The sequence below is a fragment of the Euprymna scolopes genome, chromosome 46, assembly GCF_053919585.1.
Source record: "Euprymna scolopes isolate OS-2025 chromosome 46, ASM5391958v1, whole genome shotgun sequence".
Classification (NCBI taxonomy): Eukaryota; Metazoa; Mollusca; class Cephalopoda; order Sepiida; family Sepiolidae; genus Euprymna; species Euprymna scolopes.
The window spans coordinates 71,925,100-71,944,814 of record NC_136527.1 but is presented as its reverse complement, the minus strand read 5'-3'; the positions used below and the strand labels follow the sequence as shown (position 1 = coordinate 71,944,814).

Sequence of the window (19,715 nt, the reverse complement as noted above, 5' to 3'; positions counted from 1 at the left end):
AAAAAAAAAACATGGCTGTCTGTTTACGGTTTTAAATTGGCTATTTTATTTCATAATTTTAAAAAAGTCACGTTGAGAGGCGTGCAGTTCTAAGAAAGAAGCTTTGATCATAGAATCTATGTTTAGGTTTAGGCACAGATAAAGAGTGGGGAGGACTTGGCCTGCCTTGATAGAGTTCAAAATAGACTTCGTAGCCTCGTAGGAGATGTCCTTTTCTCTTCCTTGCAACCTCTATCTCACAGAAGAGATGTTGCGAGTTTGTCTCTGATGTATCGTTATTTTCATGGAAAGTGTTCGACTGAGCTTCAATCTATGGTCCCCCCTCGCAAAACTTTCACAAGAAACACTCGTCTAGCTGTAAACACTATCAATAATTCCCCCCACTCTTTATCTGTGCCTAAACCTAAACGTAGATTCCATGAACAAAGCTTTTTTATTAGAACTGCACGCCTGTGGAATTGTCTTCCGTTTTCCTGCTTTCCGGCTGACTACAATATGGTTGTCTTCAAGTCTAACGTAAATAAGTTCTTGATGAGCCGTTCCATATAAGTTATCAAATTTAACAAATTTTCATTACTAATGATTATTATATTGTCCAATTTCTACTGTACATTCTTTAACCCTTATCCTTGAGTTGCCTCTTTGACCTTGATAATGAGTTGATACCTATGAAAAAAGAAAAAAAAAGAAAAAGTCCAATGTGAACAAGTTCTAATTGAATCGTCCCCCTAAGTAATCCAAGTTTCAAAATTCCCACTGTTTACTATGCTAAAATCACAATGACTAATGTATACCTATTAACCCTTATCCTTGAGTGGCCTCTGGGCCTTGATAAGTGGTGACACCTTTGTAAAAAAAAAAAAAAAAAAAAAAATTATTGATAATGTTTTCAGCTAGTCTAGTGTTTCTTGTGAAAGTTTGGCGAGGGGGGACCATAGATTGAAGCTCAGTTGAACACTTTCCATGAAAATAACGATAAAGCAGAGATAAACACGCAACATCTCTTCTGTGAGATAGAGGTTGCAGCGAAGAGAAAAGGACATCTCCCACCAGGCCACGAAGTCTATTTTGAACCCTATCAAGGCAGGACAAGTCTTTTCTAGCAGCTCCTGCCCATATGTGGCAACAGTATTCCATCCTTTGACGTATCTAGCTCTTATATAGATAGAGAATTGCATCATCTCTTAACTACAATTACTCTCCGCTCGTAAGGAAAGTTTATATAACAAATGAAGCTTCCTCTATTAGTATAAATATCCAATCTTTAAATGCTCAATTAAAGTGTAGTATCTGTTTTGTTGTTATAAAACTGTCCCTCTGCTTTAGGAGTAGTGGAAATACAGAATATTCATCATGTTATTATCCACCCAGAAGAAAAGTGTAGTATCTGTTCAATGGTCATAATTCAATCAACTTATAAATTAGTTTTCTTTTTTGAAGGAGGAAAGTGTTGTATCTGTTCTATTATCATGATACTTACTATGGATGCTCCGTTTTTGGTGGGGCGGGTAATGTAATATCTTTTCTGTTGTAATTAGACCATCTTCCCAAGCATTACTGCCTTCTTTTGGATTAGTGTAGTATATATATATATATATATACTGACAAAAATATGCAACAAGTGTGAACATATTTTTGCCAGTAATATCAGTGGATGTCAGTAGTAAAATCCACCAATAGAAAACAAATATGTTATCAAAAAAATAATCGAACTATAAAAAAAAATGGTCCACAAGTGCAAATAGAAATCAGTTAAAAGTCGGTTTGAAAGTCAACACCAAAGTGTACTTAGATGTGCTGAAGAGTGTGGTGATCCCCTAGTGCAATCAGGTGGTCGCTGGCAGACCGTGGGTGTCGCCGCATCGGATTTTGACCTTGTGTATGCTTTGAATAGCAGCAGTGGCTTTTAATTTAGGACTAAAGACAGTCCTGAACGGCCATGAAATAGGTAATGAAATAGATTTTTTTAAACTGGAAGTCAGAAACCAGCTGAATGGTTTAAACACCCAAGCAAGCTGATTTGAGTTTTATAATTATATAGATATACAAGCACGTTTTTTTTTGTTGTTGTTGTTGTACGTACAATTTTATTTCATGTAAAAAAAAAAAAAATAATAATTAATGTTTTTCAGACGCTCAAAACAATGATGGATCAGGATTAAATAACAGTGGCGAAAGCACCATTAATTTTCCCAATCCTTTCAGAGACGCAAGTCAAGGTAAGTAACATTTCTTCAATGTACATTCAAATTAACATCAACTCCTCCTCCTCCTCATCTACAACAGGAATCCATGAAGGTAAGCAAGTCAAACAACTCTAGTGAAGCTGGTGCCTTTAGAGGTGAAGGGTGGAAGAGAGACCAAGTTTGAATTCCTGACATCATCAATCAGCTGAGGAATAATGAAATCATCATCCATGTCTTCGTGTCGTCATTCCACGAACTGATGTTTTGATCATCTGACAACCGTATTGTAGTCAGCTAGAAAGCGGACTAGCGTAATAGAGTTCCACAGGTGGGCAGTTGTTCTAGAAAAGAAATTTGTGGAATTTGTTTTTAGATTTAGTCATTTGGTCATGCATCAAGTACATCACCAACATGACCTCCCACAACACTAAAGCCATCCTGATCGCCGCCATCTGCCTGCCAGCACATGGAGAAAAGTTCTGGACCTGTATTGAGGCAATGATTGAAGCTAAAGGTGGCTACATTGAATAGATATCAGCTCTACTACATAATCAAGTTACCTGAATTGATTTTTTTCAATAAAAGTTTTAAAATAAAGTTGTAGTGTTGTTTCCTTTAGGGCAACAAACAATAATTTAAAAATAGGTTTGACCTCTAAAGTCTGACATAAGATGAGAATCAGACAATCACAGTCACAGTTAGAGATGAGAGTCGGACAGCGACTCTAGTGAAGCTGATACCCTTAGAGGTGAAAGGTGGAAGAGAGATCATATAGCTATATAAGTTTGAATTCCTGACATCATCAATCGGCTGATGAATAAAGAAATAATCTAATATTTTGTAACTGTTTATCTTCGTGTTGTCATTCCACAAACTGAAAGAAACTTTGTTCATGGAATTTATTTTTAGATTTAGACATAGATAGGGTGTAAAAGAAATTGTTGATAGTGGTTGTAGCTAGAGGAATGCTTTTTGTGAAGGGTTGGAAAGGGGGGGCTGTAGATTGAAGCTCAACTGAACACTTGCCATGAAAATAACAATAGAGCTAAAGGTGGCTACATTGAATAGATATCAGCTCTACTACATAATCAGGTTCACTACTACATAATAAAGTTACCTGAATTGATTTTGTTTTCAATAAAAGTTTTAAAATAAAGTTTTTTCTTTAGGGCAACAACTTTATTGTTCCACTCTGTATGTTGTTGAAAAAATAGTCAAAAGTCAAACACTATAAAAAATCTGTTATATTCAAACACTATAAAAAATAGTCAAACAGTATAAAAAATAGTCAAAAGTCAAACACTATAAAAAATGGTCAAAAGTCAAACACTATAAAAATAGTCAAAAGTCAAACACGATAAAAAATAGTCAAACACTATAAAAAATAGTCAAAAGTCAAACACTATAAAAAATAGTCAAAAGTCAAACACTATAAAAAATGGTCAAAAGTCAAACACGATAAAAAATGGTCAAAAGTCAAACACGATAAAAACTAGTCAAACACTATAAAAAATAGTCAAAAGTCAAACACTATAAAAAATAGTCAAAAGTCAAACACTATAAAAAATAGTCAAAAGTCAAACACTATAAAAAATAGTCAAAAGTCAAACACTATAAAAAATAGTCAAAAGTCAAACACTATAAAAATAGTCAAAAGTCAAACACTAAAAAATAGTCAAAAGTCAAACACTATAAAAAATAGTCAAAAGTCAAACACTATAAAAAATAGTCAAAAGTCAAACACTATAAGAAATAGTCAAAAGTCAAACACTATAAGAAATAGTCAAAAGTCAAACACTATAAGAAATAGTCAAAAGTCAAACACTATAAAAAATAGTCAAAAGTCAAACACTATAAAAAATAGTCAAAAGTCAAACACTATAAAAAATAGTCAAAAGTCAAACACTATAAAAATAGTCAAAAGTCAAACACTATAAAAAATAGTCAAAAGTCAAACACTATAAAAAATAGTCAAAAGTTAAACACTATAAAAAATGGTCAAAAGTCAAACACTATAAAAAATAGTCAAAAGTCAAACACTAAAAAAAATAGTCAAAAGTCAAACACTATAAAAATAGTCAAAAGTCAAACACTATAAAAAATGGTAAAAAGTCAAACACTATAAAAAATAGTCAAAAGTCAAACACTATAAAAAATAGTCAAAAGTCAAACACTATAAAAAATAGTCAAAAGTCAAACACTATAAAAATAGTCAAAAGTAAAAAACTATAAAAAAAATGGTCCGCGAGTGCAAATAAAAATCAATTAAAAGTAAAAAAAAACAGAACTGATGACACTTAAATAAACTTTGATGTTTTCAGATGCTCAAGATAATGAAGAACCAGGATCAAATAAAAGTAGAGAAAACGTCAACAGTTTGTTCAAACTTGCAATCAAGGTAGGTAACTCTTCTTACATTCAGATTCCATCCATCCAGCGTGTCCGTTGCCGAGATTGAATTCACTACATGAGTTTGTAATTCAAATCTTGTTGGTAGATGAATATTGATACTTCACCAGGACTCTAAAGAGTATTTTTTATCGTGACGCCATCACTAGACGAGGTGCCTACGACGGCTTAAGAGAGTCCCATCTACTCTTGAGAGAAGGATAGGCCGCACTAGTTTCTCAACCTGGTATTTTACCTTGCGGTACATACATACAGCGCCTAGTCTTCTCAAATGGTCACCCATCTGGTACTGGCCAGGCTCAACATTGTTTAACTTCAGTGATCTGGCGAAAAACGGTGTGTCAACATGATTGTGCCGTAATTAAAGATTATTAATTCAGATTGACTGTTATAAAATAATATTATTAATTCAGATTGACTGTTATAAAAAATATTATTAATGCAGATTAACTGTTATAAAAAATATTATTAATGCAGATTAACTGTTATAAAATAATATTAATTCAGATTAACTGTTATAAAAAATATTATTAATGCAGATTAACTGTTATAAAATAATGTTAATTCAGATTAACTGTTATAAAAAATATTATTAATTCAGATTAACTGTTATAAAATATTATTAATTCACATTAACTGTTATAAAATAATATTATTAATTCAGATTAACTGTTATAAAATAATATTATTAATTCAGATTAACTGTTATAAAAATATACCTTCAGATTAACAGTTATAAAATATTATTAATTCAGTTAAACAGTTATAAAATATTATTAATTCAGTTTAACTGTTATAAAATAATATTATTAATTTAGATTAACTGTTATAAAATAATATTAATTTAGATTAACTGTTATAAAATGATATTATTAATTCAGGTTAACTGTTATAAAATAAAATTATTAATTCAGATTAACTGTTATAAAATAAAATTATTAATTCAGATTAACTGTTATAAAATAATATTAATTCAGATTAACTGTTATAAAATAATATTATTAATTCAGATTAACTGTTATAAAATAATATTAATAAAGATTAACTGTTATAAAATAATATTAATTCAGATTAACTGTTATAAAAATATTAATTCAGATTAACTGTTATAAAAAATATTATTAATTCAGATTAACTGTTACAAAATAATATTATTAATTCAGATTAACTGTTATAAAATAATATTAATTCAGATTGACTGTTACAAAAAATATTAATTCAGAATAACTGTTATAAATTAGCTGTTAATAATATTATTTTATAACAGTTAATCTGAATAGATTAACTGTTATAAAATAATATTATTAATTCAGATTAACTGTTATAAAATATTATTAATTCAGATTAACTGTTATAAAATATTATTAATTCAGATTAACTGTTATAAAATATTATTAATTCAGATTAACTTTTATAAAATAATATTATTAATTCAGATTAACTGTTATAAAATAATATTAATTCAAATTAACTGTTATAAATAAATATTAATTCAGATTAACTGTTATAAAAAAAGATTGATTCAGATTAACTGTTATAAAAAAAAGATTAATTCAGATTAACTGTTATAAAAAAAACAATGTTATCACCGTGTGTAGCTGGCCTGAAGGGAGGTGGCAAAAAGTATACTTGCTTAGGTCTCTTATGTTCAAATACAAGAGAACTGATGACACTTAAATAAACATTGTAAGTTGTACTCTCCACTAGTGAGGAAGGTTTTTTTTATAACAAATGAATCTTCCTCTATTAACATAAATATCCATCAAAGTATCTTTTGTCGTGGACGTTAGAAGAGCCTCCTCAGCCCGAGCCACTACACTTGCTAAGTTAACCCATTATTTCTACTGTAATTTTTTTTTTAAATCCTAAAAAAGTTGTATTCGATACAGAATATTCCCAAACTATCTTCCATATTTTTTTGTGAACTATTTTTTAAATATATCCTTTAAAGCATTTCAAAGCAAATATTTTTTATAACATTTTATCTATATAAAAATACAGTAGGTGCATGTATGTGTGTATGTCTGTGTGTTAATATTTAACCGATAAACTCTTAAACTACTGGTTACATAGCACTGAAATTAACAGGAAATATTAATCATACACCACGGATGGTTGATAACAAGTAAAGTCTGTGTTTGGATGGATAAATAATGTATGCCAGAATATGTTGGCAAGTTTAAATATTTTAATGTTTATTTAAACTTGCCATTTTAATTACTTCTGTGCATACGCAAATTCATTAGGAGCTTGAAATGGTTTAATTTAAAATCTTTTTTACCTATCTGGTGATAGCTCAAATAGTAGAGAATGCAGCTGGAGTTCTAAATGTTTTGGTTTCGATTCTAGCTGATGGTACCCCAAGTCATTTTTTAAAAAACTTTTTAAATCAGTACTTTATATTAGTTACAATATAATATTCAGTAGAGAATTGGCTATGTAATAATTAGTGTTGGGACGATTAATTGGGAATCAGAAAAATCGGAGCTTTTTGGTATATTGGAATTGGTATTGAAATCAAAAACATTTTAGCCTTTTTTCCGATGCCAGAAACGATTCCTTAGATTATCTTTTTTTATGTGATTTTATGTTTAAGAAACATCTTGCACTGCTGATAGTCATGATGATATAGTAAATATTTATTGATTTAAACTTCTAGTAAGACTAAAATCTATAGATCACTCTCTCGCAAGTGTGTTTTTACGGTTGAGAAAATATATGAGCATTTAAGATGTGTTTTTACGGTAATCGGGACAAAATAACAATTTTATAGTTAAACGTTTAGAGATTTATAAAGAATCGGAATCGGTAATTGTATCAGAATCGGAAATTTAATACAGAATCAGTAACTGTATCGGAATCGGGAAAAATATTGGAATCGTCCCATCACTAATAATAATAAATATGAAACCTAAATGAATTAAAATATATATTTTTTTTTTAACATAGACGTCACCATTTATTAAGGCCGATAGGCCACTCAAGGATAAGGTTTAAAGAGTGTAGAGTAGTCAAAAGGACAATATAGTAATCGCTAGTAATGGAAGTTTGGTAAATTTGTTAACTTAAGTGGAACGGCTCATCAGAAACTTGTTCATGTTGGACTTGAAGACAACCATATTATAGAAAGCTGGAAAGCAGGAAAACGGAAGACAATTCCAGAGGCGTGCAGTTCTAAGAAAGAAGCTTTGATCATGGAATCTATGTTTAGGTTTAGGTACAGATAAAGCGTGGGGAAAATTATTGATAATGTTTTCAGCTAGTCTAGTGTTTCTTGTGAAAGTTTGGCAAGGGGGGGACCATAGATTGAAGCTCAGTCGAGCACTTGCCATGAAAATAACGATAAAGCAGAGACAAACTCGCAACATCTCTTTTGTGAGATAGAGGTTGCAGCGAAGAGAAAAGGACATCTCCCACCAGGCCACGAAGTCTATATTGAACTCTGTCGAGGCAGGACAAGTCTTTTCTAGCAGCTCCTGCCCATATGTGGCGACAGTATTCCATATTTTACAATTGGGCAAGGATCCGCTGCTTGTTTAAAATAGAACCATTCTGAAAAACAACCATGTCCGTTTGCTCATTTTAAAACTGGAAAACATCAGGTAAACATTAATCTGAAAGGACTTTTCATCAAAAACAGGAACTCACAAAAAAAAAAAAAAAAAAAAAAAAACTTTGCTTGTTTTTTCTCATCTATTAGCCTAAAAAATCATTACTCTGCCAACTCAGGGATCCATCCTGGGCCCAACTCTTTTCCTGATCTACATTAATGATCTTCCAAATCATATCCTTACATCATTTGTAGACATTTATGCTGACGACACTACCATTTATGGTAGCACATCTAAGACAGTAAACGACCAAGTTCTCTCCAATTCTCTCTCCTCTGATCTTGAGCACGTAGTACAATGGGGAAAGGAGTGGCTGGTTACTTTTAATGCATCTAAAACCAAGCTTCTCTCTTAACATCATCAACATTCTAATCCACATTTGTCATCAATTGAAATGAATGGCTCTCGTCTTCAGGAGGCCTCAAGTTTTGACAAGCTTCTGGGCTTGACCATTACTCCTGATCTTAAATGGAACACGTATATCAAATCTGTTGCCAAGGCCGCTGGAAAAATGGTGGGATCTTTCTATCGATCCAGTAGATATCTGACTGCTGATGCTATTCTCTATCTATATAAGAGCCAGGTACGTCCAAGGATGGAATACTGTTGCCACATCTGGGCAGGAGCTGCTAGAAAGGACTTGTCCTGCCTTGATAGAGTTCAAAATAGACTTCGTAGCCTCGTAGGAGATGTCCTTTTCTCCTCCTTGCAACCTCTATCTCACAGAAGAGATGTTGCGAGTTTGTCTCTGATGTATCGTTATTTTCATGGAAAGTGTTCAACTGAGCTTCAATCTATGGTCCCCCCTCGCCAAACTTTCACAAGAAACACTCGTCTAGCTGTAAACACTATCAATAATTTCCCCCACTCTTTATCTGTGCCTAAACCTAAACGTAGATTCCATGAACAAAGCTTCTTTCTTAGAACTGCACGCCTGCGGAATTGTCTTCCGTTTTCCTGCTTTCCGGCTGACTACAATATGGTTGTGTTCAAGTCCAACGTAAATAAGTTCTTGATGAGCCGTTCCATATAAGTTATTCAATTTACCAAATTTTCATTACTAAGATTACTATATTGACCAATTTCTACTGTACACTCTTTAACCCTTATCCTTGAGTGGCCTCTGGGCCTTGATAATGTGGTGATGCCTTTGTAAAAAAAAGAAAAAAAAAAAAACTGAATTCATTTGCTCCACACAAAACTTATATAGTTGGTACTAGTGCAGATTGTGAATCAGACATATCTCAGCATTCATGCTAGTAATATAATAAAACTATAAAATTACGGAGATGGCTCTGGCATTATCAGATCCCTACACATCAAGGAATTTGTATTTATTTGCCTCTCCACGAGGTCAAAGTTAGACACAAGGTCGGTTTTTTAGAAGGGAACTCTGGATTGGAACAAAAATAAAAATTGACTCAGTCTAGAAAAACTTCTTCACTGACCAGGACAGAATAGTCTAAGTGTACCTATTTACAATGCCCCCCCCTCTGCCCCGGGTCGTTTTTTAACGTGGAAGTTATTGTAACGCAAAACAGTAAAAGTTTATCGGCAGCTGACTAAGAGGCTTGAACGCAGAATAATCACTTCACTTCTTTTTCTGCCGTTCCACGTTTTCTTACCTAAACTATGTAAGACAGGGAACCAAAACCGGAAGTGGAATGAGTTTACTTCTCTTCTTCCGTTTCACATTTCCTACTAATCGTCATTCCGATATTTCTCTTTATTTATCCAACCCTTTTGACAATTATGTTTTTAATCGCACTTCCCACCGCCCACATATGTATAATATGCAAATAATCTTCATAACATCAAATTATAATTTCTTGATTCAAAAGGGGCCTAATTGTTTTTCTGTTATCAGCCCAATACAAAATTATTTTGTATTTTTAATAGTATAAAGTTGTGATTTAAAAAATAAAAGAATATATCCATATGACTTGGGTGTCATATTTTATTTCGATTTAAAAAGTAAAAAATATATCCATCTGACACCCAAGTCATATGGATATATTCTTTTTTTTTTTTTTTAAATTGCAACTTTATAAGAGAAAGAAAATTAAAACTGTAAGTTGAACTTTGCAATCAAAATTTATTGTTCAGCTGAATATTCCAAACAACAATTAACAAAGTCCTTATTCCGCGGAGTTTCAAAGAATGCTATTTGTTTTTAGAATATTCAGTCGAACAATAAATTTTTATTGTAAAGTTCAACTTAGTTTTAATTTTCTTTCTCTTATAATAAGCTCTACTCTCTATTGCTTATTGAGCTTTTTTATCCGGTTGGGATTAAATTTTCTACATATGAATACTGTTATTTATATTAGTTTAAAGTTTACCATTGCATATATCAGTTAAACACTACATCCTTTTGTTTTCATTAATATATATATATATATATATATATATATATATATATATATATATATAACTTGAGTTCCTTCAGCCATAATCGAAACTGAAACCAAAACTTAAGAAGAATTCTTGATAAAATTATTTATAAAAAAAAATAGATTACTGGAGTACCATCAGTTATAATCGAAACCGAAATCAAAACTTAAGAAGAATTCTTGATAAAATTATTTATAAAAATAAAATACATGACTTAAGTGCCATCAGCTATAATAATAATTATGACAGGGAATGGAAGTACATAAGAATTAAACGACCTGGATGTAAGCGTGACACAGAAAATAACACACACACTATCAGATTAGTAGATTAGACTAATATTTTTTTTTTTTGGCATATCATGAATCAGACGTATCTCAGCGTTCGCTTGGCTTTGGTTAGAACATGATGTCAACAGCCAAATTATGCTGAGTGTCGCCGATCAAATCATGACAATGCTACATAAAAGAAAATAGTAAAATGAATAAATATAAAATGTAGAAATAAAAGACAAAAAAAAACGACCTACCATAATTTAGTGTTTTTATTATTCCGTTTTTTTTTTTTTTAAATAATAACGCAAGAAGAGGTTAGAAGACTCAAAAATAACATTTTCATAAGTTTAGTTATGAATGGAGATAAGAAAAGATGTCTCATCCTAACATTTCTGTGTTCGTTACAACTCTACTTTCAACCGAGTCGTTGTTTGTTTCGTTCACCACACTCTTTTCTTCTACCTCTTCTTTTACACATGTCCGTTTGCTTTAGTGACTAAAAATCGTCTGTACTCCTGCTTTCTTTTCCTCGTTATTTATGGAATCATGGTACAAGATTCTCCGAGATGCCCTGAGATTCCACAAGACTTTTTTCCACATAAACGCATGCGGGCGCCATCTTGATTCTCAATTTGTGCTCTGCAGGCGCAAACGCGCAGCCGCTTTAAGGGTAAGCCATTTCTTTCTCCACAATTTCAAATCAACTTTATAGGTTATCTTCTTTAATAAGAATATAGGAGAGAAACGGGTTAGTGGCTGAAAGTGTTCTTGTGTGGAAACATAGCGTACATCTTTGTGTGGAAACGTAGATTGATTATTATATAGGCTTGTTGAGAGAGAGAAGCGTTCGTATGAGTCCTGAAGATTTGTTATAGCTAACCTGCTTCAATGCAGTGGTGATCTCATGCTCCATAACCCTCCCATCACAGTTAGCTACTCGGGCTGCAGGTGGGGTGATTTAGCTAAATAGTTGCTAAACTCCTGGCCACAGAGTCTGGATAGTTGGGTGAAGTGTTCCTCCAAATGCTCACGAAACTCTTCGCAAATCTCATGAGCTGATACCAGAATACATCCTTCCAGGTTATTAAAACTTGCCATTTTTATTACTTCTGTGCATACGCAAATTCATTAAGAACTTGAAATGGTTTAATTAAAAAATTTTTTTACCTATCTGGTGATAGCTCAAATAGTAGAGAATGCAGCTGGAGTTCTAAATGTTTTGTTTTCGATTCTAGCTGGTGGCACTCAAGTCATTTTTTTTTTAACTTTTGAAATCAGTACTTTATATTAGTTACAATATAATATTCAGTAGAGACAACAATTAACAAAGTCCTTATTCCATGAAGTTTCAAAGAGTACTAAACTCCTGGCCACAGAGTCTGGATAGTTGGGTGAAGTGTTCCTCCAAATGCTCACGAAACTCTTTGCAAATCTCATGAGCTGATACCAGAATACATCCTTCCAGGTTATTCACTTTCTTAATGTATCTGAGCCATGACATAAAGCCGCCTTACACTCAACATTGTTGTAGTCAGTAGTAGAAGCTTGCGTCCATGCAGACAGGAGGGCAAAGGATTAAAAAGTCCCGTAGCATAAGAAAGTTTGTGTTTGTATCACATATGGAATTAAGTTCGTGTTTGAAGATAGCCACATTGGCTTGTTTGTACTCACGTGAGCCGAGGGCCGAAGGGTCCAGGCGATGTCTGCTGCCAGCAAGAGTCAGGCAGAAAAAGAGGGAGTCTGTTGCCGCTTTCACATTTTATACACTCAACCGCACGATTGAGAACTGGCCTCTGATTGAAGAAGAAAATTGATTTCAAAATCTCGAGCTGCGAGCATTAGCTCCTGCTAGTGCTTTTGCGATTTTGACTGCTACAGAAGAAGCAAAAATAACATTTTGAGGAGGTCCAGTAATTTTAAGGAAATGTTTTAAAAAAGGTTAAAAGAAAATGTTTGTTTTGTTTTTATTATAAAGTAGAAACAGAGGCAAAGGATTTAAAAGTCCTGTAGCATGAGAAAGAAAGTTTGTGTGTGCACCACATGTGGAATTGAGTTTGTGTTCGGAGATAGCCACAATGGCTAGTTTGTACTCATGCTAGCCCAGGGCGAACGGGTCCAGGCAATGTCTGCTGCCAGCAAGAGTCAGGAAGATAAAGAGGGACTCTGTTGCCGCTTTCATGTTTTAGACACTTGATCACATGTTTAGAAAAGAAAAAAGTCGAAGTAGGCAGGCAGGCTTGCACCTATAACACGAAGGAGAAAAAGAAGATAAAAAAAATGTAACATCTAAGCCGATGCATCCATGGCGAAACCGGAAGTCATGAGCATTGGAATTAAGGCTAGTCAATTCAACGGAGACAATGACTTCTGAAAATGTCGACAAAAAAAAGCGACCACTCCTGCTCAGTTGAAGGAATTAATGTTTTGGCCAATTTTTTGATATTTGTCGTCCGAGACCTAAAGCTTCAAAACGTGTGTGTCGAAAGTTTTGGGCAGACATACAAACACACACACACACACACACACACACACACACACATTTTGTCCTTTATATATTAGATGTCTTCATAAAAAGGATTAATTAAATGCAGTAAGTAGTAAATAAATTGATTTTGTTATTTTTTATGTAATTTGTTTTAATATGTATTACTTTCTAATGTAACGTTTACCAGAACCAAAGGTCAGCTGACCAAATTACGTATGTGTGACGTGGTGTGAAATGTTATTAATACATATATGTTAGTTTTTAATGTGATGTTCTAATACATATATGTGCTACTGTGATACTATAGGTGCCACCCACCCAAGTGTTGGGAAGTAATAAAAAAGGAAAAATATAGGAAATAGAGTTTATCAGCCCAACTTTTCGTTAAAATATTTGAGATCTTACTGCATCACAGAATCGCCAGGACAGCTTTTTGTTAAGTTAGGTTTTTGCTCGAAAGTTTTTCTGCTTTTTACGTTTCAGTGGAACGTGCTACGAAGTTACGAATCAGCGGTAAACCAGAAGCGACTGTAAGGAGGTATAAAACTTTTTCTTGCCAGCAGTGACCAAAACAGACCAGCAAAGGAAGGGGAAAATTTTACGGGTTGCAAAAACTGTACCCAACTTTTTCAAGGTCCAATGACGCTTGTCATAGTTTCGTTTTTGTCTGTTTCGCTTTTCCAATGAATTGTGTTCTTAGTTTTTCATTCACTGGGGTTGACAAACGAAATTTGATATTGAATCGTTGGTCAGGGTGTAGCAATGACCGTAACAAAGCGACAAAACAATGGATGTGGATATATTTGGATTAGGATTAAGATGGTTTTTATGACATTGGTCAGTGGTTAGCAGAGGTTAGTGTTTTGTAACGTTTTTATGACAGTGCCCAGTTGACGATGATTAAGACAATTTTTACAATGGTCAATGACAGAGTTGAGAGTTCAGTTGGACGCTTGATAGCAGTTGTAACCTGGAGGAAGTGGAATACAGATAATGGTTTGGACAGTAAAACATACATGTGGACTTTGTAATTTAGAAGGTCGATGGTGTCACACACTCATCCAAGGGGTGTGTACATAAAAGTGTAAGAGTGTGTTTTCCTTTTGATTCTTATGTTTGATTTGATTTTTATACACGCGAACGTGTGCACTCCCCTCAACAGGTGTTATATATTCGTTATCATCTAGTTCTCACTAGGGTTATCATCCTGGGGCGCCATTTTGAATTCATTGAGGGGGACCAAATTGATTTTTCGTTACATTTAAATGTGTTATATATAGTTCTTCATTTAGGGGCACATTTTACGCTTTCTATATAACATAAGAAAGATTCCGTGTGATTGTCTCTAATATAAATGGTTGTGTGTTTGATTATCATAAAGGGAATCGTGTGTGTGACATGTAATTTCTGAACCTACCTCTGTTTCTCGCTGTGGAACCATCTGGCAATTTCTCATCCTGGAGGGAGACTTGATACCTGTTTGACGAAGATTTATCACTCCAAGACGATGAAATGGTTTTATAGTTTTTTATTTCACTTTCCCCAGAGGTTCTGCAGAAGTGGAAGTGAAATCAGCTTGTGTTAGTTCTTCTTCACACACGTCAGCGTTCGTCTCCCCCCTCCCCAGTTAAGAGGGGGGGGACCACGGAAAAAACGTCCGTCTTCTTCAAAGCTCAAATCCAATCTCCAGATCTAGCCAACCACGTCACACATACGTAATTTGGTCAGCTGACCTTTGGTTCTCGTAAACGTGTCTACCTTCACGTTTACTCACCTCTCTCTCTCTCTCTCTCTCTCTCTCTCTCCCTCTCTATTCTCTTATAGAGACACAGAGAGAAAAAATAGAAAAAGTAAGAAAGCCAGAGAGGGGGGGAGAGATGCTCGTTAACACAGGGGCAAAAGTGAGAGACTATGACGATCCAGCCTTAAGAAGATAAGGCAATGGAGAACAGCACACGGCGTTGGGGCCAGGGAGTTATCAAGCAGGGGATACATAATTTTGTACTAATTTTAAAGTAACATATTTTAATACTTATATGAGTTACTTTTTAAAGTAACATTTTTTAATATGTATATAAGTTAGTTTTTAAAGTAATGTTTTAATATGTATATACTTTACTTTTTAAAATAACATGTTTTAATATGTATATAAGTTACTTTTTAAAGTAACATATTCTAATATGTATATAAATTTCTTTTTAAAGTAACATATTTTAATATGTATATTAGTTTCTTTTTAAAGTAACATTTTAATACGTATATCAGTTACTTTTTAAAGTAACATATTTTAATATGTATATAAGTTAGCTTTTAAAGTAATGTTTTAATATGTATATACTTTACTTTTTAAAATAACATGTTCTAATATGTATATAAGTTACTTTTTAAAGTAACATATTTTAATATGTATATAAGTTACCTTTTAAAGTAATATATTTTGATATGTATATAAATTACTCTTTAAAGTAACAGATTTTAATGTGTATAGAAGTTACTTTTTAAAGTAACATGTTTTAATGCATGTGAGTTACTTTTAATGTAATATTTTAAAAGGTGTGTTACTTTTAATGTAATGTTTTAATATATATGTGTTACTTTCAATGTAATGTTTTAATATATATATATATATATATATATATATATATATACGTGTGTTACTTTTTAATGTAGTATGTAAGTACATAAAGCTATGCTGATTATACCTTTTTGTTTGGTTTTGATAAAATTATGATAATATTTAATGATGCAGTAGGTGTAATTAGTAAGTTTGTTTTAATACATATATGTGTTAATTTTAATGTTTTTATAATAATTTTTTTTTTCGTTAACAGATAATGGAAAATAAATAAACTCATCGGAAACATAAAATATGTTTTTATTCTTCTAATCTGGAACTGGATGAGCATCTGCTCTTATTTCTCACTTTAGAATATTCGTGTGAACGATTGTTACATGAATTTCTTAATTACTCCGCTATATGAGAACAAATTTTTCAACTGAGGAAATGAAATCTTTTCTTGTAATCAGAACTAATCAACAAGGCCAACTCATCAACCATACTTTTGTAGCAGAAGAAAATGTCAACCTTGTCAGCTAAAGATCTGGTTAGTCATTGATTTGGAGCTTATTTTCAACCTGTTTTTCTAGTGTCCATCAATGGAGTCATTATTGGCTTTATATCGCAATAGCTCCAGTGTTAACTTGTTTGAATTTCCAGTCTGATTCCCAACCTAAAACTAACATATATCACCAAGCTATTCTTTCGTTAATGCATTTTGTAGAGCCTGATATTGAGAGCCATTCAAGCTTCAAATCATCCACTTTCGGCCACGGATCATGACGGATATCTAGAGAACGAGAGCTTTCTGAATCTATTCTGATAACCCTTTCTTGGGAATGATAAACAAGTTTGCAATGATTTGTTAAGCAAGCGAGATCCATTTTAAGAGGGTTTTGTTGAGCAAGATATTTGGGAGTTTTCACGCCTTGAAATGGCATGTTTTCCTCGTTTATTTCTTTCGACGCTGTCAGGATAACATAACAAGCTTCAAAGTAGGCAATTGTCTCAGCCCAAATAAAACTTGTGTCTGGTGTAACATTCCTGAAATATCAATTGTCACTCTGTTGTGGTGGTAGTCTATATTATTCTGAAGTGGCGTTCTCACAGCTTCCAAACATGGAGAAAGTATCTTTAGTGTTAACTTGTTCGAATTTCCAGTCTGACTCCCAACTCTAAACTAACATATATCACCAAGATATCTTGTTACGTTAACTCCATATAAGCAAGACATAAATTGGATGATCTATGTTCGTCACATATTTTGTTTATGTTCTAACATTCTTGGTCTAACATTCTTGTTCTTTCATTCTCATGTTAACATTCTTGTTCTTACATTCTCATGTTAATATTCTTGTTCTTACATTCTCATGTTAACATTCTTGTTCTAGCATTCTCATGTTAACATTCTTGTTCTAACATTCTCATGTTAACATTCTTGTTCTAACATTCTCATGTTAACATTCTTTTTCTAACATTCTCATGTTAACATTCTTGTTCTAACATTCTCATGTTAACATTCTTGTTCTAACATTCTCATGTTAACATTCTTGTTCTAACATTCTCATGTTAACATTATTGTTCTAACATTCTAATGTTAACATTCTTGTTCTAACATTCTCATGTTAACATTCTTGTTCTAACATTCTCATGTTAACATTATTGTTCTAACATTCTAATGTTAACATTCTTATTTTAACATTCTTGTTCTAACATTCTCATGTTAACATTCTTGTTCTAACATTCTCATGTTAACATTCTTGTTCTAACATTCTCATGTTAACATTCTTTTTCTAACATTCCTGTGAACTATTAAATGTAAATATTTAAACTTTACACATCGATAACATTTTTCTATCTAAACAAATGCATTCATAATAATCGGCTGTTATACTCATTTTAGCTTTCTTGTTCTAACATTCTCATGTTAACATTCTTGTTCTTACATTCTCATGTTAACATTCTTGTTCTAACATTCTTATTTTAACATTCTTGTTCTAACATTCTCATGTTAACATTCTTGTTCTAACATTCTCATGTTAACATTCTTGTTCTAACATTCTCATGTTAACATTCTTGTTCTAACATTCTCATGTTAACATTCTTATTTTAACATTCTTGTTCTAACATTCTCATGTTAACATTCTTGTTCTAACATTCTCATGTTAACATTCTTGTTCTAACATTCTCATGTTAACATTCTTGTTCTAACATTCCTGTGAACTATTAAATGTAAATATTTAAACTTTTCACATCAATAATATTTTTCTATCTAAACAAATGCATTCATAATAATCGACTGTTATACTTACCAATAGAGCAATACAATATATGATCAAATAAATGCATTTATTGATTTGAGAACAAACTGATGAGCTGATTAAAAAAATAAATAATTTTTAGAGTGGGTGGAATGTTAAACCAATATTTCATTCATATGAATTTTAATTTGTAACTGCATTTAATTATATAACCGGGTCTGTCATTCAGTCATGCTTAATGCAACATAGTTGAAGTTTTCATTAATGTCCACAGTGCATCCTTCTCAATCTCTACAATTCATTCACTTCTTGGACAGGATCAATTGCTTGTATGTAGTAGCAGTTGTGATGCAGCAGACAGAGCTTTCATTTTTCTCCCTCTCACCTTAGTCTATATTTGCTTTTCAGAAAATATATGCATTCATTACAATAATCTAAAAATTATAAAAACACCACCTCTATAAATAGATATTTAAAAGAACCGGAATCTATGATCATATTGGAATCAATTTAAAAGAAACAGAATCTGTAATTGTGTCAGAATCAGTGTAATTAAATATTTGTTTTCATTTAATATTCATCTGGAATTACACATAATACTTCATATCCTAGAGAAAACTTCATTACAATAATTTGGAAATTATAAAAACACCACCTCTATTAATAAATATTTTTTAAAATTTAAAAGAAACGGAATCTGTAATTGTATCGGATTCAGAGTAATTAAATATTTACATAGAATTGCACATAATTTTCATTTAATATTCACCTAGAATTACACATAATACTTTCACATCCTAGAGAAAAACTTGTGGAGGTTTATTTGAAATTGAACAGTGACACAAAGCAGGGTAGTTAGAGTAGGATTCATAATTGCATCAGAATCAGAGAAAGTACTGGAATCGTTTTATTAAAAATCCGTTGATATTAACTTAATATTTTTGCAGAAATGTGTGAGCCGGGATTCTCATCAAACTCTGATCTAAAAAGACAAAAACAATCATACAACAGTGAAAAATTGTTTTCGTGCAACGAATGCGGTTCGTCGTTCTCATTTCGTTCTCACCTTAAACGACACCAACGAACACACACAGGTGAGAAACCATTTTCATGCGACGTGTGCAGCCGTGCATTTTCAGCATATGCGACGTTAAAACGTCACATGCTGACACACACTGGAGAAAAACCTTATTCGTGCAACATGTGCAGCACATCATTCTCATGCAACTTTAATTTAAAAGTGCACATGAAGACGCATTCACAAGACAAACCTTATTCATGCAACGTGTGCGACGCAAGTTTCTCGCTGAGCTCATATCTAAAAAAACACGTCAGAATACACACTGGAGAGAAACCATACTCTTGCGAAGTTTGTGACATGGCATTCTCTACGGATTCGAGTTTAGAACGACATCTTCGAACGCATACTGGCGAGCGTCCGTATTTATGCGAATTGTGTGGCGCATCGTTTTCATTCGATTCGTGTTTAGATCGACATATGAGAACGCACACGATGGAGAGGCCTTATTCATGTGGC

At 32.6% G+C, this 19,715-nt stretch overlaps 1 long non-coding RNA gene across 1 annotated transcript; it reads left to right on the top strand.

Moving 5' to 3' along the window:
• The first annotated feature begins 2,132 nt into the window (after positions 1 to 2,132).
• LOC145271341 (uncharacterized) lies at positions 2,133 to 17,415 on the top strand. The gene is made up of 3 exons (XR_013865826.1): positions 2,133 to 2,219; positions 4,508 to 4,584; positions 16,192 to 17,415. It is a non-coding gene; the product is annotated as an uncharacterized LOC145271341 (long non-coding RNA).
• Positions 17,416 to 19,715: the final 2,300 nt, after the last annotated feature.